Below are 10,047 nucleotides of genomic sequence, written 5' to 3' on the forward strand. Positions count from 1 at the left end.
TAAAATCATGACTTTACGTCATGACTTAGGAAAATCCAGAATTTTATTACAAGACCCGGAGGCTCGTATTGCTATTCTCCTTCTTTACTCTGACCAATAGCAGCAAAGAAAAAGAAAATATTGAAACATGTGATCAGCCCCTCCCCATAGTCCCCCTATAACAGGCCACACCGCCTGCAAAACCTCCTCTTTCTCTGCTGCTGACCGCAGATAAGTAGTGTGATTTATTGCTTCTGTCATTGTGACCCACATATAGATATTGTTTCTGTTTTGGGGTTTTCAGTTTTTTATCTGTACTTGTTTTCCCCTTTGGGGCTATCTTTGGGGCTTCCGCTTGGCGTCTTCTCAGATCGGAGCTGCCTGCGCCTCGGTCCGTCCCTCGGCTTGTTTCTTTCCTAGGTTCTTTTAGGTTTTCTTCCCTCTGTCTGGCCTGGGGCAAATCCCCATTGCCAGCACATTACCCCTCACTCCCACAGCGCCAGCATATTAACTTAGAGCTGGTTCAGTGTTATATATTCTATATATTAGTCAGCAGTTTTCAGCCATATCTTACCAGCAGGTCAACATGCCAAAGAATGTGCATAGTGGCCAGGGCCCTGCAGAAGAGGATGTTCCTCTAGTTCAATTAACCCCTTCGGGGGAGGATGGTCATGCTCTGGCCCCTTGTGATCAATCCATTGATTTTCAGGCGTCACTGTCTAACGCCATTGCTGCTGCCATGGGGTCTATGACTTCGGTCATTTCCCAGACGATTGCCCAGGCCCTTGCTGCCCATCCCGCTACCTCCCAAACCCCGCAGCCCGTCATGGTGTCCTCACCCACCGGGCCAGGGCCATCTGCCTCCAGAAAGAGAAATAAGGGTGATGATGTTTCCACCAATGTTGGCGCGCCTGGTCTGCGCAAGAGAGCCTGTACGCGTCGGGCAGAACGCACGCGCAACTGGAAAAGTGCTAGAGCACTACAGGAATTGGATTCCGACTCTGAAATCGGATCCGAGGAGGAGGCTATTGATGACGCCTTTGAGGAGGCAGAGGAGGACCCATCAGGGGTCATGGATGATAACCCCCTACCCGGGTGTAGCTCCCTAATGTCTGCTGCAGAAGGTATGCCTGCATCTTTGACAGACCCCATTGGGGAACCTTTGTTCGACCCAGACTCGCTCCACCACCCCCGCTCGGCTGAGTGGTTACCGTTGGAGCACGTTTCCAAAATATTTGGAGGCTAGAGTGCGATGTCCTCTTTCCAAAGAGGCTCGCAATAAGCTTAGGGCGGAATGCCCCAGACCCGTCATCCCTAACAGGGTATGCGAGACTCCGGCGGTCGATCCCAAAATGACGCAGTTCCTCGCCAAATCCGGTTGGAACCCGCGTAGGGGTCTGGAGTCGGCGCTAAGGTCCTGCCAGGATAAACTCCTGGACATATTTGGCCCGCTAGCTAAACTATTGATCCGCTAGCTAAACTAACAGGTTGATCCGCTAGAGTTACGCGAATGGGTACAAAGGGCCATTTGCATAGCAGGGAACGTGAATACGTCCTTAGCTATAGAGAGGCGAAAGGCCATCCTCTTCAAAATTGAGCCAAAATTGTCAAACCTAGCTCTTACGGAGGCTGGAAAGGAGGCCCAGGGCCTTTTCTTTTGGAGAACCTTTCATTAAGGACCTAGGGAGGTTTGTGGGGGCTTTCACGGCTCTAGACAAGGCCCAAACCTCTATGAAGAGAGTTTTTCACGGTAGGGTCTCTACTAGGGCCGGCAGCTTCAGGGGCCGCCTGTCCGGCCATGCCCAGTTTCAGTCCCGTGGTTCGGGCCGAGGCTCCTTCTCCCAGAGGTCTTCCTTCCAGGAGCACAGACGAGAACAGTCATCGTTCTTCCCTTCACGAGGAAGCTCCTGGCGTCCAAGAGGATATAGAGGAAATCCTTCTTCTAGATGTCCCTACGGTGAGTCTACCAACTCGTTTCAATTCTTTAAAGGTTTGTGTAGGGGGCAGACTACGTCTTTTTTCTCCAGCTTGGTCCCGTATCACCTCAGACCAATGGGTCCTGTCCACGGTCAGGGGTTTCCATATCGAGCTGATGTCCTCCCCACTATCCATCCCACCTCCACACCCGGCAATACTCTCAGCGGAAAACCGCATACTGGTCGACTCAGAACTGTCGGATCTTGTCCGCAAAGGAGCCATAGAACCGGCTCCAATGTCCCCTGGCCTGATAATCAGCAATATTTTTCTAGTGGCAAAAAAGGGGGGCCAACTTCGGCCTGTTATCAATTTACGCGCCCTCAACGCGTTTGTCAGATACCGCCATTTCAAAATGGAGGGCATCCATCTCCTTCGGGACCTCCTACAGATGGGCGATTGGATGGTCAAGCTGGACTTGAAGGACGCTTATCTTACTGTCCCAGTAGAGGACGCGTCCAGGAACCTTCTCTGTTTCTCTTGGCAGGACAGGATTTAGCGGTTCACGTGCCTCCCATTCGGTCTATCTTCAGCTCCCTGGTGTTTCACCAAGCTGATGCGCCCGGCTATGGCGTGGCTATGCAGTCGTTGAGTTCGTCTCATCGTATATCTGGACGACATTCTGGTCATGGCCCAGAATCGGTCAGTATTGCTGAATCATCTTCGCTGGACCATGGATCTTCTGTCGGATCTGGGTTTCCTCCTCAATCAGGATAAATCTTGCCTCACCCCGTCTCACGAGATGGAGTTCTTGGGGTTTCTGGTGGATTCCACGGCAGGGACGCTCAGCCTACCTCCGGCCAAGGTTCGGTCCATACGGAAGGAGTTGTGCAAAGCCAGGTCGTCTTCCCAGATCCCTTTACGCCAACTAGCCAGGATCATAGGTCTGCTGGCCTCATCTATCCAGGCGGTTTTCCCAGCCCCGCTCCACTACCGGGCTCTGCAGCGCCTGAAGATCTCCCACCTACGGGCGGGAGCTTCCTATGCGGATTGGATCTCGCTGGACGAGGAGACCAAGGAGGAACTATCCTGGTGGATCCACAATCTGCAAGCTTGGAACGGCAAGGCGATCTTCGGCCATCGTCCGGATTTCGTGGTGGATTCGGATGCCAGCCTGTCGGGCTGGGGAGCTCACTGCGAGGGGATCACGACTGGAGGCGGTTGGTCAGAGGCCGAGGCAGTATTCCATATCAATGTACTGGAACTGTTGGCTGGATCATTTGCGATCAAGAGCTTCACGAGAGACACGGCCAGATCCTGCATCCAACTACGCATGGACAATGTGTCAGCGGTGAGGTACATCAACGGCATGGGCGGAACCCGCTCCACCATCTTGTCTCGTTTGGCAAAGGATTTCTGGGACTACTGTCTAGACAAGGAGTTGATTGTTTTGGCGGAATATCTCCCTGGCGTCCAGAACATTCATGCGGATTGGAGTTCTCGGTATCTTTCCGATTCCAGCGACTGGCAGATCCAACGGTGTTCCGTTCCTTAATGTCAGTTTGGGGTCCTTGCTGCATCGACCTGTTTGCTTCCCGTCTCAACTCGCAACTACAACGTTTTTACAGCTGGCGCCCGGACCCGGAAGCCGAAGCGGTGGACGCGTTTCTGCAGGATTGGTCCAGAGATCTGCTTTACGCGTTTCCTCCATTCCAGCTGATCCCCAGGACCCTGATTCAAGTGCGACGTTATTCGGCGGATCTGGTGCTGCTGGTCCCATTTTGGAACTCCCAGTCATGGTTTCCCCACCTTCTGGAGATGATGATAGAGATCCCGTACCTGCTCCCGACATCTTAGACTCTCCTCCGAGGACCGAATCACCAACTACATACTCTTCTCCTAGACTGATCCCTGCGCCTGCTGGCATGTCGGATTTCAGGGGACCCTGGGAGGTCCCAGGAGTTTCGGGAACAGCTAGAGTCCTTTTGGAAAATGCATGGGCCCCAGGCACCAGAAGATCTTACAGATCAGCCTGGGGATCTTGGGCTCGCTGGTGCGTGGCTAGGGACTTGGATCCCGTATCGGCACATGTGACGGTGATCTTAGATTTCCTATCTTCTTTGTTTGACCAGGGCAAGGCTTATCGCACAATCAGCCTGTTCAGATCGGCTATTTCTGCCTCTCATCAAGGGTTTGATGGTACCCCTGCGGGACAACATCCTTTAGTATGTCGTCTCCTGCGCGGTTCTCGGATGTCTCGTCCTCCTAGGCCTAGATTTTCTGCCACTTGGGATGTGTCTTGTGTCCTTTCCTTTTTATCTTCTTGGCCTCAGAATGCGGACCTTTCCCTTCGGCAACTGTCGGCGAAGCTCGTCACTCTCTTTTGTCTGATTTCCTGCAAGCGGGTTTCAGACGTCCGGGCTTTGGACTATGATGCACGCTCGTACACCCCGTACACATCTCTAGGAGGACTAAGACCCACATACGTTCGGTCGCTTATCCTGCTTTCCCGGCTGCACCTTCACTTTGCCCAGTGGCGTGCCTCAAGGAGTATGAGGCTCGCACTTCTCTTCATCGGTCACGTGAGTTCCTGCAGCTTTTCCTTTCGACTATTCGTCCCTTTGCCCCAGTGACCACTCCCACGCTGGCTAGGTGGATGAAGTGGATCATGGGACTTGCGGGCGTAGATACTTCTATATTTTCGGCGCATTCCGCTAGGGGGGCATCTGCTACCTCTTTGGCGGTTTCCGGCGCCAGACTGGAGGACATTTTGAAACTGGCGGACTGGTCCAGAGTCTCCACGTTCAGGGAATTTTACTTCCGTCCAGGTCCTCACGTTTTCTCGTCAATTATTGAGAATTTATCTTAACTTTGAACTTGCAATACGAGCCTCCGGGTCTTGTAATAAAATCAGGTGATTTTCCTATTTCATGACGTAAAGTCATGATTTTATTAAAGACACGGAGGCGAGTATTGCCCACCCTATGTTTTTCCCTCCCTATGTGGGTTTTAAAATAGGAATGATTTTGATTGTGTGTCATTTGCATATTGCTTTCACTCTGAGTTTTTTCCTGAGTAGGTTTGTCGCAACCAATGTTTGTGAATACAATGCACCAATTTGCTTCTATCATGGCTCTGTTTTTCGCCTTTTTTCAGGTTGAGATCGGCCTATTCAGTGGTATCCTTTGGTCTACGTCCTGGTTCGGAGGGTCGGCAGTTTGGTTCCAGCCGATTGTGTGATGTGGACAGCTTCAGGAGATTCTTCAGCGTTGTTCCTGTTGTTCCAGTTCGCTTCCGGATGGATGGCGCTTTTGTTCCCAGGCTGTTCCGGTTCCTGGTTGGCGGTTCGGTTGGACTTTTTGGGTTTGGACTTACAAAGAAAGAGGAGGTTTTGCAGGCGGTGTGGCCTGTTATAGGGGGACTATGGGGAGGGGCTGATCACATGTTTCAATATTTTCTTTTTTCTTTGCTGCTATTGGTCAGAGTAAAGAAGGAGAATAGCAATACTCGCCTCCGTGTCTTTAATAAAACCATGACTTTACGTCATGAAATAGGAAAATCACCTGATTTTAACTCTAAGACTCCTGTGCCCAGCCTTCTGTCTCCCAGGGAAGCACGAATCAGAAGCACAGCGTCTGGCTGCACAGCCCGTCTTTTCTAATCGGATACGGATGGCCCTTAGCAACGCTCTTTTGAAGAATGCTGCTAAGGGCCATTTCAGCCGCAGTTTTCTGCCAAAAATAAACGTTTTGGCTAAAGTCTATTGCAAAATTGTTACCTATCACTTGCCCTACACTTTAGCAAATAAATATATAATATGACAGTTATCCTTTAACCTCTTTAGGACACATGACGTACCGGTACGTCATGTGTTGTTCCGATCACTGCCTCCCGGCCGGCGGTGATCGGAACAAGGTGCCTGCTCAAATCATTGAGCAGGCACCTCGGCTAAATGCGCGGGGGGGTCCCGTGACCCCCCATGTCGGTGATCGCAACAAACCGCAGGTCAATTCAGACTTGCGGTTTGCTGCGCTTTTTGCAGTTTCTGATCCCCACGGTCCCTGACCGCAGGGATCAGAAACTTTTTATGCCTAAAATATATGTTTTCCCCCTCCCCCCCACCCCTGAATGATTTCATGTCGGTGGCAGGCGGGATCGCGATCCCCCGCCCGCCTCCCTTTGAATAATCGTTGGTGGCCAGTGGGTATACCAGGGTGTCAGCACATTGCTGCCACCCTGGTATAAACGGCTGACATCTGTGATGCGATGTCAGCCGTTTAACCCTTTCCATACCGCAGTCCGTACGGACCGCGGTATGGAAAAGGTTAACAGTAAGAGGGGGCTCCCTCCCTCTCCCATCAGGGGGCTACTGTGCCTTTGCAGCCCCCGGACAGGATGCGGTGACAGAGGGAGGGAGCCCCCCTCCTTACCCTTCCCCGTCTGCGCAGTTGTGGCCACAACTGAGCAGACGGGGGAAGGTTCCCATGGCAACAGGACGCCTTCTCAGGCGTCCTGCTGTCCATGGTGCTGAACAGATCTGTGCTAAAGGCATAGATCTGTTCAGACAGTAAGTAAAATACAGAACTAAGGGGTTAAATACAACTGGCTTGAGGAGGAAAACATGAAAAGAATAAAGACATATGAAAAGATAAAGGTAGATACAACTTAGACCAGATTCAGCAGTCTCACAACCTCAAAAACGACCAATGAAATGGGGCACCAAGTTGTATGAGGATACTTAAACTCTGTGATATTTGGAGGAAAGCCTTTGTCCCCAGGAGAAAATTGGGGAAGATTCCTGTGCCCATAAATCGGACCTCGGATTTCTTCATGCGAAGTCTGTAGTAGTTAATGAATATTCTCACAGTTCCCTGCACGGATGCGTCCAGGAAGAATGAATCGACCGCCTCCAGGACGCATCCGTGCATTATGCAGTCCTGGAGCGGTTAAAGGGGTTATCCGAGTTATTATTTTTTTTTCTATGTTCCTAACTAAGCAAATGTAACAGCTTTCCAATTCACTCACTTTATCTCCGGTGGCTGGTTTCTCAGATTTCACTGAGGGTCACATGACCTGTGATGTCAGTTTCTCTCCCATCTCTGATAAAGGTCATTTACAAGCCTGTAAAGAGTCACTGTGCTGGCCACGCCCCCCTTCACTGCCGTCTACTCTCTGCTAGGATTCTTAACCCCTTCAGCTCCACAGCTCTGCAGGCAGTGAGGAGATAATACATACTAGAGAGAGCATTGCACAAGAAGGTAGGGGGAAGATCCTGTGTGTATTAGCAGTGTCATTATACAGCTGGGACATGTAGTTCTACACTTACAACATGCTGCAGAGTCTCCCAGCACTCAGGGCAGCTCTTGTATTCACTCCCTTAGCAGTATCATTATACAGCTGGGACTTGTAGTCTTACACATACAACATGCTGCAGAGTCTCCCAGCAGGCAGACATGTCACTCAGGGCAGCTCTTGTATCCACTCCCTTAGCAGTATCATTATACAGCTGGGACTTATAGTCCTACACATACAACATGCTGCAGAGTCTCCCAGCAGGCAGACATGTCACTCAGGGCAGCTCTTGTATTCACTCCCTTAGCAGTATCATTATACAGCTGGGACTTGTAGTCTTACACATACAACATGCTGGTGAGTCTCCCAGCAGGCAGACATGTCACTCAGGGCAGCTCGTGTATCCACTCCCTTAGCAGTGTCATTATACAGCTGGGACTTGTAGTCCTACACATACAACATGCTGCAGAGTCTCCCAGCAGGCAGACATGTCACTCAGGGCAGCTCTTGTATTCACTCCCTTAGCAGTATCATTATACAGCTGGGACTTGTAGTCCTACACATACAACATGCTGGTGAGTCTCCCAGCAGGCAGACATGTCACTCAGGGCAGCACTTGTATTTACTCCCTTAGCAGTGTCATTATACAGCTGGGACTTGTAGTCCTACACATACAACATGCTGCAGAGTCTCCCAGCAGGCAGACATGTCACTCAGGCCAGCTCTTGTATTCACTCCCTTAGCAGTGTCATTATACAGCTGGGACTTGTAGTCCTACACATACAACATGCTGGTGAGTCTCCCAGCAGGCAGACATGTCACTCAGGGCAGCACTTGTATTCACTCCCTTAGCAGTGTCATTATACAGCTGGGACTTGTAGTCCTACGCATACAACATGCTTGGGAGTCTCCCAGCAGGCAGACATGTCACTCAGGGCAGCTTTTGTATCCACTCCCTTAGCAGTGTCATTATACAGCTGGGACTTGTAGTCCTACACATACAACATGCTGCAGAGTCTCCCAGCAGGCAGACATGTCACTCAGGGTAGCTCTTGTATTCACTCCCTTAGCAGAGTGGGAGAGGGGCAGAGATTGTTTTTATTGCATGTAAACAAAGGGCCAGAAAATAACCAGGGAAATGAGGAAAAAAAAAATATATAATTTCTTTTTTTGCATAAAACTTGTTTAGCTCAGTTATATATCAGATTTTCAGTGCTATATTATTTTTTTTTCATAACTCGGACAACCCCTTTAAGTTTTAGGGGCTCATTTATGAACTGATATACGCCACTTGCTCATTTATGAACTCTTATGGCATAAATCAGTCACAGATTTTGTCACACACCATTTTGCGGCAAAATCTATGACTTTGCGAAGGATCGAGAAAAGAGGGCGGGCCATTTTCTACATCACATTTAAGTCTGTCGCACGGCCTGCTGGAGGAAGCGCCAACGTTATTTAGAGGCCTATGCCTTCACATAACTTTTTACAATTGCAAGAAACAATAGGCCCTCTCAGCACATGTAAGACGTACGCTTCCGCAGTCCCTATTAAACAATTGGTCTTTTGACCATATTTCATCGTTTTCATGTGCTGCTAATTAAAACACAACTTTCACAACTTTTATTAACTCTCCTTTAAAAACTGCCTTTACAAACCTACTACTTCTAATATGCTGTGACCTTTTTTTTTTTATCTCATTTTTTGAGCAGGAAAATAGATCAGTTTATGGCTTTATGCACACGACTGTTGTGTGTTTTGCGGTCAGCAAATTGCGGATCCACAAAACATGGACGGCGTCTGTGTGCTTTCCGCAATTTGTGGAACGGCGCAGACAGCCATTAATATAACTGCCTATTCTTGTCCGCAAAACAGACAAGAATAGGACAGGTTATATTTTTTTTGCGGACCACGAAACAGAGCAACGGATGCGGACAGCACACAGAGTGCTGTCCGCATCTTTTGCAGCCCCATTAAAGTTAATGCGTCCGCATCCAAGCCGCAAATACTGATGGATGCAGACCACAACAACGGTCGTGTGCATAAGGCTTATAGCTGATTGAATTGATATGTTACTGCTGTTATTGTCTTTCACAGCAGCGCTTAATCTTTTGAAGCACTGTAGCTGTTGAGCCTTAAAGCGCTTTGGCTGGCTACATTTTGTTCCGTTCACATTCTAAATCCTTTCTGCTTCTGATTCTATTTCCTGCTCACTACTGAACTTAAAAATACACACAGACACCCTGCTTCCCGACATGTTTCGCTGGAAAACCAGCGTCTTCAGGGGATAGTGCAGGTGTGTTGGGGGCGAGGACCAGCTTTTAAAAGCTAGGTGTATGATGTCATGATATTCCAGCATACCATGCTGGTTCTTACTCCCATCGTACTCCTGTGTCTCACAAACACGCTCCACCACTGGTCCCTCCTGTCAACCTGCGCGCCAGCTAGCTGCGCGTCACCATACTCACCCCGGGTCTCTCACTTTCTCCTCCGATCTGCAGTGCGCATGTGGAATGACATCCTGAGGGTGCCAGACAGGATACAAGATACACAGAATACAACCAAACAAGTGTCTAAGCATAAGGCTGGGTATAAAGGTCACCTCCTGACAAATCCCTACCAGCTCTCCCTAGACTTCTATGCCCATGTTCAGACCCTGAAGATGGGAATGAACGTGTCCCCGTGCCTAGGCTGAAGATACCCTAAAATCCCTAAGATGGTGAAAGGGGGAAAGAGGCAGCCTGCTCCCTCAGGACCTGGAGTGGACAGGCGTCTCTCTAACAGCCTAGACAGACAATCACAAGAAAAACAAAACCAACTTGTCTTCTTAGTGAGCAGGAACAGCAAATCCTTCCTTCCTTC

Source organism: Bufo gargarizans, chromosome 3 (assembly GCF_014858855.1).
Source record: "Bufo gargarizans isolate SCDJY-AF-19 chromosome 3, ASM1485885v1, whole genome shotgun sequence".
Lineage (NCBI taxonomy): Eukaryota > Metazoa > Chordata > Amphibia > Anura > Bufonidae > Bufo > Bufo gargarizans.